Source organism: Leptonychotes weddellii, chromosome 13 (assembly GCF_054177405.1).
Source record: "Leptonychotes weddellii isolate Sample4059 chromosome 13, ASM5417740v2, whole genome shotgun sequence".
Lineage (NCBI taxonomy): Eukaryota > Metazoa > Chordata > Mammalia > Carnivora > Phocidae > Leptonychotes > Leptonychotes weddellii.
This window is the reverse complement of record NC_138381.1, coordinates 21,694,604-21,702,404: the sequence shown is the minus strand read 5'-3', so window position 1 is coordinate 21,702,404 and position 7,801 is coordinate 21,694,604. Positions and strand designations below refer to the sequence as shown.

Here is a 7,801-nt window from a genome sequence, read left to right as displayed (position 1 = left end):
AGAGCGCATTCAGCGGGAGCCATGATGGCACGAATCCTTGCTAGTGTAACAGAAGACAATGGCTAACAGGTCAGTGTTTCCTCTCCCAGGTAAATCTGTGAACAAGGAGCTTGCCCAGTATTTCCCAAGGTGTATCCAGAGAAAGGTTGGTCCCCAAGACACACCTAGAATATAATGCTTATGTGGACAAAGAGGTGTGCCAGGTGGTGCATCCTGAACCCCATCTAGGAGATCCTGAGACTCTATAAATAAACTTCTTGGTTGTTGCCCACCTGCCTCAAAGGTTTGTCTGTTCACATGCTGTTAGCTCCTCCCATCAGCATCTTTGGGATGTGAGCCCATTTGGGGAAACCCTGCCTTAACTCAAAGTAGTGACTCCACAGGGGAGACTTTCCAACCCCAGACCAGGGAGGTAGCCAAGTTCAGAAGTAGCAGGGCTTTTCTGGCTCATTCTCCCCCCATTCTGCAGGCAGCTACTTCCTTTCCTATGAACAGGCTGGGCCCTGTCAGGGGCCTTCCCATGGCAAGGGCCCTGTCAGGGGCCTTCCCATGGCAAGAGCCCTGCCCTGACCAGTGGCAACTTCCCCAGGCTCCTGCCCCTCGAAGGCCCCTGAGAGAGGGATTTCTAACCCCTTCAGGTGAACTGCCTGGGCCCAACGGCCGTCCCCGCCCATAGCCATCTGTGTAATCACGCCACCCCAGGACTCCAAGATCTGCCCCTTCCTTCTAAGATCCACCTGACCCTGCTTCCACAGAAAAAAGCACGATCACGACAACGTAGCTCTCACTTTTCGTAGTCTCGATTCCGTCTTAGTTATCGTTTTTTTTTTTTTAAGATTTTATTTATTTATTTGACAGACTGAGACACAGCAAGAGAGGGAACACCAGCAGGAGGAGTGGGAGAAGGAGAAGCAGGCTTCCCGCTGAGAAGGTACCCCAATGCGGGGCTAGATCCCAGGACCCTGGGATCATGACCTGAGCCGAAGGCAGACGCTTAACGACTGAGCCACCCAGGCGCCGCCATCTTAGTTATCTTTAACAAAGGTGGTGGTGTATACCCCAGAGCCTTCTGAGAAAGGGGAGCCCAAGAAGGTTCTTTTGAGCATGCCCTGCAAGCTGAATGGGGGAGAAGCCTTATCCTCTGGGAAGGGACGGTGCATGAGCAGCTGTGCTGGGAAGGGCAGAAATGGGGACAGAACTGTCTGTTGTGGGACTTGATGTTGGTCCTGTGTCATTGAGCTCCCTGCCATAGAGCAGGGACAGTGACAGCGCCCACCCGGTGAGACTGTCATGATAATCAAATGGAAGAACCTGGAGGGCTCAGGGTGGTGCCTACCACGTGGAAGGCTCTGGCGCAGACGCCCGATGATTGTACACGTTACTCCGGAGTGCCCTGGGGGCAGGGACGTCCTCTTTCTTTTTGAGAGTGGAGATGGAAGGGTTGCAATAAAGCGCTGAGTCTGTGACCTTCACCTTGGCCCCCCGAGCAGGATTCGCAGCCCAAAGGGCCCCGCTACCGGGCTGCAGCAGCAAGATAATGTCAGATAGAATCTACAGCCACAGCCCACACCTGAGGGAGCCCCTGGATTTCGGAGGGCTGGACTTGAACATGGCTGCTACTCTTGCCCTGTGATTTTAATGGGGCCAACAAACTTCAAAATAATTTATTGGCTAGCGGTCATTTCCAGAAATTCCGCTATGGGCATATCAGCCATTCCCTTGGCTTGCATTCATTCCATTAATTCACCACATTTAAAGTGAGCACCTCCCCCGAGCAATGCAGGTGGAGATGGAATGTCTGGCCCCTGCCTTCAGGATCTCCCCTACTACAGAGTTGTGAATTTAGAGATGAAAGGGTCCAGGAGCACAAAGGCTTGCCCAGTAAGCCAGGCAGAGGCGGGAGGGGCTGTGGTAATTTCCCCAGCTATGAAATGAAAAAATAAATATTTATCTTACAGGGTTGTCAGGAGGTCTTACATCATAGGTGCTCCACAGATGTTCCTTCCCTGCCCTGCTCAAAGACTCTCAGTTCTCAGTGATTTATACCTGGATGTTCATGAGAGATCTCAGAGGAGGGTTTGCGAGGGGAGGGGAGAAGGTTGAGCGTGCTGTCCTCATTTGGCGACTTGGGGCTCAGAGATGAACGTCTTTGATGTTCCCCACATGGCCACAAGGATCACTAATGTCCCCTTATCACAGAGGCCTTCCCGGACCACCCACCCAATCCATCACTCTGTCTCCTTCCCCTGCTTTCTTTTTATTCTTGCACCATCTCCATTGGACATATTATACATATGCTTGTTCACCTGTCTTTCCGGCTAACAAGTACAGTCCATGATGACAGGGACTTTGTTTTGTTCCACTGCTGGGACTGAATCTCAGCACTGCCTATTTTTAGCCACTCTGGCCTTGTTCAAGTTGTTCACCACTCTATACTTTTCTCATAGAGTCATTTTGATAATGAAATGCGCTAATAATAAAGCAGCACTTGGCACAGTGCCTGGCATATCATAAGTTTTCAATAAATGGCAGCCATTAGTATGATTGGTTGCTTTCCAGTGAAGTTTTACTTCCCACGGGTCAGCCATCCGGAGGAGACCTCTGTGGCTACTCAAGGATTCATCTCATCCTGAGTGGAGCTAGAAATAGAAGCTGCACTAATTGGGGAACCTCGAAAATACTGCTTACCTTTCAAAGCAGTTGAACTAACATCTGTAGGACACTGCTTCTCAAGTGTGGCTCTAAAGTGGGATCACCTGGGGAGTTTTAAAAAGTACTGATGCTCTGGTCCTACCCCCCGGAGATTCTGACATAATTGGTATGGCAGGTGGCCTGAGAATCGGGTTTTCTCTTAAGTTCTCTAGGTGCTTCTAATGTGTAGCAGGTTTGAAAGCAGCTGCCCCAGGGTGCCACCAGATTTCCCCTCGAAGGTCAACGAGACGAATGTCTAATTAGGGCCTGGCAGTTAAGGCATCTTCCTGAAGGGAGTTTTTGTCACTTGGGCCCAGCAGGGCCCCTCATTTAAAGGTTGCTGTTGTGGTACAGACTCTAGCGCCCCCCAGAGGAACGCTTGGGGGCCAGGAGCACAAACATGGGGAAACTGAGGCTGAAGCAGCCAAACAAGCCTTCCCTCCATCCACTTGTCTAACCAGCTCACCGGCCCATGCTGGTGAGGACGGGGGAATAGAGCTGGTGATCCTGGTACATCTCCAAACAAACAAAACGTTTTGTCATGTCTGTGAACTGTGGTAGAATTCAGAGTTCATGCTTTGGACCCTGTGCGGATAATGTCCAAAGCTTTTTTTTTTTTTAATGTTATGTCAGTCACCGTACAGTACATCATTAGTTTTTGATATAGTGTTCCATGACATCCAAAGCTTTTATCTGCGGCGTAAGCTCTAATTTTATTAGAAGACAACCACATTTCAAGAAAGCGCTTTTTAGGGGCGCCTGGGTGGCTCAGTCGTTAAGCGTCTGCCTTCGGCTCAGGTCATGGTCCCAGGGTCCTGGGATCGAGCCCCGCATCGGGCTCCCTGCTCAGCGGGAAGCCTGCTTCTCCTTCTCCAACTCCCCCTGCTTGTGTTCCCTCTCTCGCTGTGTCTCTCTCTGTCAAATAAATAAATAAAATATTTAAAAAAAAAAAAAAAAGAAAGCGCTTTTTAAAAAGAAGCCCACCCCATTGCTCCCACTCTCCTGCTGTTTAAAAGTAAGAGGCAAGGAGCGCCTAGGTGGCTCAGTCGGTTAAGCATCCGACTCTTGGTTTCAGCTCAGGTCATGATCTTGGGGTTGTGGGATCGGAGCCCCGTGTCGGGCTCTGGGCTTTTCAGGGAGTCTGCTTCAAATTCTTTCCCTCTACTTCTGCTCCTCCCCCTGCTCACTCTCTCTCTCTCTCTCTCAATCTCTCTCTAAAATAAATAAATAAAATCTTTTTAAAAAATCAATAAATAGGGGCGCCTGGCTGGCTCAGTCGTTGGGCGTCTGCCTTCAGCTCAGGTCATGGTTCCAGGGTCCTGGGATCGAGCCCCGCGTCGGGCTCCCTGCTCGGCGGGAAGCCTGCTTCTCCCTCTCCCACTCCCCCTGCTCGTGTTCCCTCTCTAGCTGTCTCTCTCTCTGTCAAATAAATAAATAAAATCTTTAAAAAAAAAAAATCAATAAATAAAAAATAAAAGTAAGAGGAAGTACATTGTGCTGAGTGAAAAAAACAGTCGCAAAAGGACCTGATTTTACTGGTACGGGTCAGATTCACAGAGACAGAAAGTAGAAGGGTGAGGCCGGGGGCCGGGGACTTGTTTAATGGGGACAGACTCCATTTTGTGAACTAGATGCAGGTGATCGTTGGACAACAATGTGAATGTACTCAGTGCCGCTGAATTGTACGCTTGAAAGTGGTTAAGATGGAGAATTTTATGTAAACGTATTTTGCCACAATTGGAAATAAATTATTCTTTTTGGGGGGGGAGACATACAAGAGTGGGGATAAATTATTCTTCAAAAAGCAATTCTATTGGGGTGCCTGGCTGGCTCAGTCGGTAGAGCACGCGACTCTCGATCTCAGGGTCGTGAGTTCAAGCTCCACGCTGGGCGTGGAGCCCACTTTAAAAAAAAAAAAAGGCAATTCAATTCTGTCATCATTTTTTTTTTTTTTTTTTGAAATATAAAGAGAAGTAACCACATGGCGTCTGCAGGCCTATACGAACTTAACTGGGCTTTGGTTGATTTCCATGGAAACCTAGGAAGAGATTGTGCATTTCACTGGCCAGGATCCCCCCTGTGCACAGAGTAGGGAAGGAGCAGCCTGGATAAAAGTGGACAGCAGATCAGCACTGAGGGCATCTTGAAGTTAAGGACAGCTCAGTGCAGCTGACTGAACAGTACTTTCTTCACCCACGTGTACTGTAGCTGCATAAGCAGAATGTACCCGGTGGTTTACCAGGGATTGTCCTGTGCACTGGGCTTTTAAGACTGTGTGTTTCTTTCCTCAACTTGAGAGATTCCCTGCTGCATATTTTCATGGAAATGAGTTTAATAGAATGAGTTTGGAGTCAGCAATAAGAAAGGCTATTTGGCTGTGGTGTTATTTCTTTTATTTTTTTTATTTTTTAAAGATTTTATTTATTTATTTGACAGAGAGAGACACAGCGAGAGAGGGAATACAAGCAGGGGGAATGGGAGAGGGAGAAGCCGGCTTCCCACGGAGCAGGGAGCCCGATGCGGGGCTCGATCCCAGGACCCTGGGATCATGACCTGAGCCGAAGGCAGACGCTTAACGACTGAACCACCCAGGCGCCCGGTGTTATTTCTTTTAAAAAAGGCTTCTAACATGCCTGATAGGGATATTGGCACAAATAAGAATTATACCTTAGGAGGGAAAAGACTGGAGGAGGAAGGCCGCACGTCTTTGCTTAGAGGGGCCTCTGGGAGGGTGTTGTTTTTCTAAATGATCTTTTGATGAGTGTCTCTAATACAAAGAATTAACCCCTATTATAGGTCAGCCTGCTGCTCTGATGGAGAATCTGCCGGGCCTGGGAGTGAGGCAGATCGTTAGTCCTTAGGGCCAGGCATGATATGCAAGATAAGCTAGGGCCTTGCTGGCCCAGGTGCAGCCCTCTGACCTGCAGCATCACCTTGTCCACCTGATGACCTGAGTGTGCATTTAATCGGTCCAGGTCCCCGAGTATTCGGGTGCACACCAAAGTCTGAGAAGCGGTGCTCTGGACACCCACCGGGGGGGTGGTTGGCTCATCTCTTCACGAGGTTCTCCATGCTGTGCTTGGATGCCTCTGCCTGTTAGGAGCCCAGTCTCCCCTGGACAGCCCTGATGGGCTTTAGAGGCTCTTCTGAAGCTGTGCCTGGATGCCTCTGCCTGTTAGGAGCCCAGTCCTCCCCTGGACAGCCCTGATGGCTTTAGAGGCTTTTCTGATGTGAAAGGCAGCCGCCCTGCATATTCAGTTGGAAGGCGCTCCAGCCACACAGCCTGGGGTGGAATCCCAGCTTGCCACCGACAGCCTGTGTGACCCTGGAGAGATTGCTTACCCCCTCTGTGCCTCCAGATTCCTCCCTGTAAAATGGCTATAATGAGAGTCCCTGCCTCACGGGGTTGTTGTGAGGATGAAGTGAGTTCATCCATAAGCAGAGCAGTTTGAGGAGCTCAGTAAATGTTAGCTGTTATTATCCTATTACATAGATTTCTGTCTCCTGCTTTGGCTCACATCTGTCCCCAGAGCCTCAGAGAACAAGCTTAACTCCTCATCCATATGACAGCCTTGCAAACGTCTAAAGGCAGCTCTCGGGACACCTGGGTGGCTCAGTCAGTTGAGCATCTGACTTTTGATTTTGGCTCAGGTCAGGATCTCAGGGTCGTGAGATTGAGCCCTGTGTCCGGCTCTGCACTCAGCATGGAGTCTGCTTGAGATTCTCTCTCTCCCTCTCTCTTTGCCCCTCCCCTAGCTCGTGCACTCTCGGTCTCTCTCTCTCAAATAAATAAAAACTTAAAGGCGGCTCTCATGCCATCCACCCCCTTTATGTTCTCCAGGCTAAAGGTCCCCAGTCTTTCCCATTCCTTGTGTGACATCTCTTTGATTTCCACAGCATGCCCACCAGAAGGTCTTTTGGGAACTTGCCCATCTACAAGAATCACAGCATCCATGCAACAACCCGCATTGACCCCTAAGGCTAAAAATTTTACTTCTCCGTAGCCTGATTTCTTTTTCCCTTGACCTAGTTTCTTCCAGATCAGACAGGGGTGCCTCTGTGTGCTGCAAGGAAGTGTGGTGCCCAGGGGCCTTCCCAAGGCCTTCCTGAGCCCCAGGATCCCCTGCTCCCCAGAGAGCAGCATCCTGCTGCCAGCCAGACTTGCAAGCCTCTCCAGGCTGCAAGGGACAGGGACTGCAGAGCCTGTAGCCACATAGCTGCATAAACACCCTGCCGGGTAGTAAGAATCCACAAGAGCCCTACCAGAGGATGCAGACCTGCCCAGGGCAGATGGGAAAGACAGAGCAGCCTCTCACAGCCTCCGCTGGAACTCCTGTCCTACCCCCGACCCCTCCTTCCTCAATCCGCAACCCTCCATGGCTGCCTTGGTTCTTCCTGGTGTTCTCAAACTGGGTGGGGGCACACAGGCTCCCTGGGGAGCTCATTCAAGATGGAGACCGATGACTCAAAGTCAGTAGCTTTGGACAATCTGTACCTCTCACCAGCACTTCTGATTCTCGTTGCTAGGGGCCTGCTAACTTTCAGAACAAAGGTCATTTTCCTCAGCCCCTTTGTCCACATGCCCAGATGTCTCTCTGTCCCCTGAGCACATTCTAGGTCTTCCCACCCTCTGCCTTGACTCACACTGGTGCCCGTTGTCACCACAGAGCTATCTAAGATGTCTCCATCCATCAAGACCAGCTCAAACCTCATCTCCATGAAGCCTTCACTGACCCACCCGCTAAACAAAACCTGCCCCTCTGCATTCTGAGCATGCTTCTTCCTCGCTGCTTACCAGGACTCTCTGTTTGGTGTGCGTGGTGGTGGAGATCCAGCAATGGACAGTTTAGAGCATGGACTCTGAAGACAGATACCTTAGGCCACATCCCCGTCATATGACCTTCGGCAGGTGGTGTTACTACTCTGTGGAGAGCCTGCATCGAGGGGCTGCTGGGAGGACCGCAGAATGAATGCGTGTAAAATGCTAACACGGGAGCGGGCGCCTGGGGGGTGCAGTCTGTTAAGTGTCCGATTCTTGGTTTCAGCTCAGGTCATGATGGCACGGTCGTGAGATCGAGCCCTGCAGGCTCCGTGCTGAGCGCAGTCTGCT

General features: G+C 50.5%; 1 protein-coding gene and 1 non-coding gene across 2 annotated transcripts in view; both read left to right on the top strand.

Annotated features, from left to right (window-relative positions):
- The window catches only part of MAPK4 (mitogen-activated protein kinase 4), a 143,143-nt gene that overhangs the window by 119,208 nt on the left and 16,134 nt on the right, over nt 1-7,801 (top strand). The gene's annotated exons all lie outside the window — the stretch shown is intronic.
- On the top strand, nt 4,512-4,584 carry TRNAE-CUC (transfer RNA glutamic acid (anticodon CUC)). The gene has a single exon. It is a non-coding gene; the product is annotated as a tRNA-Glu (tRNA).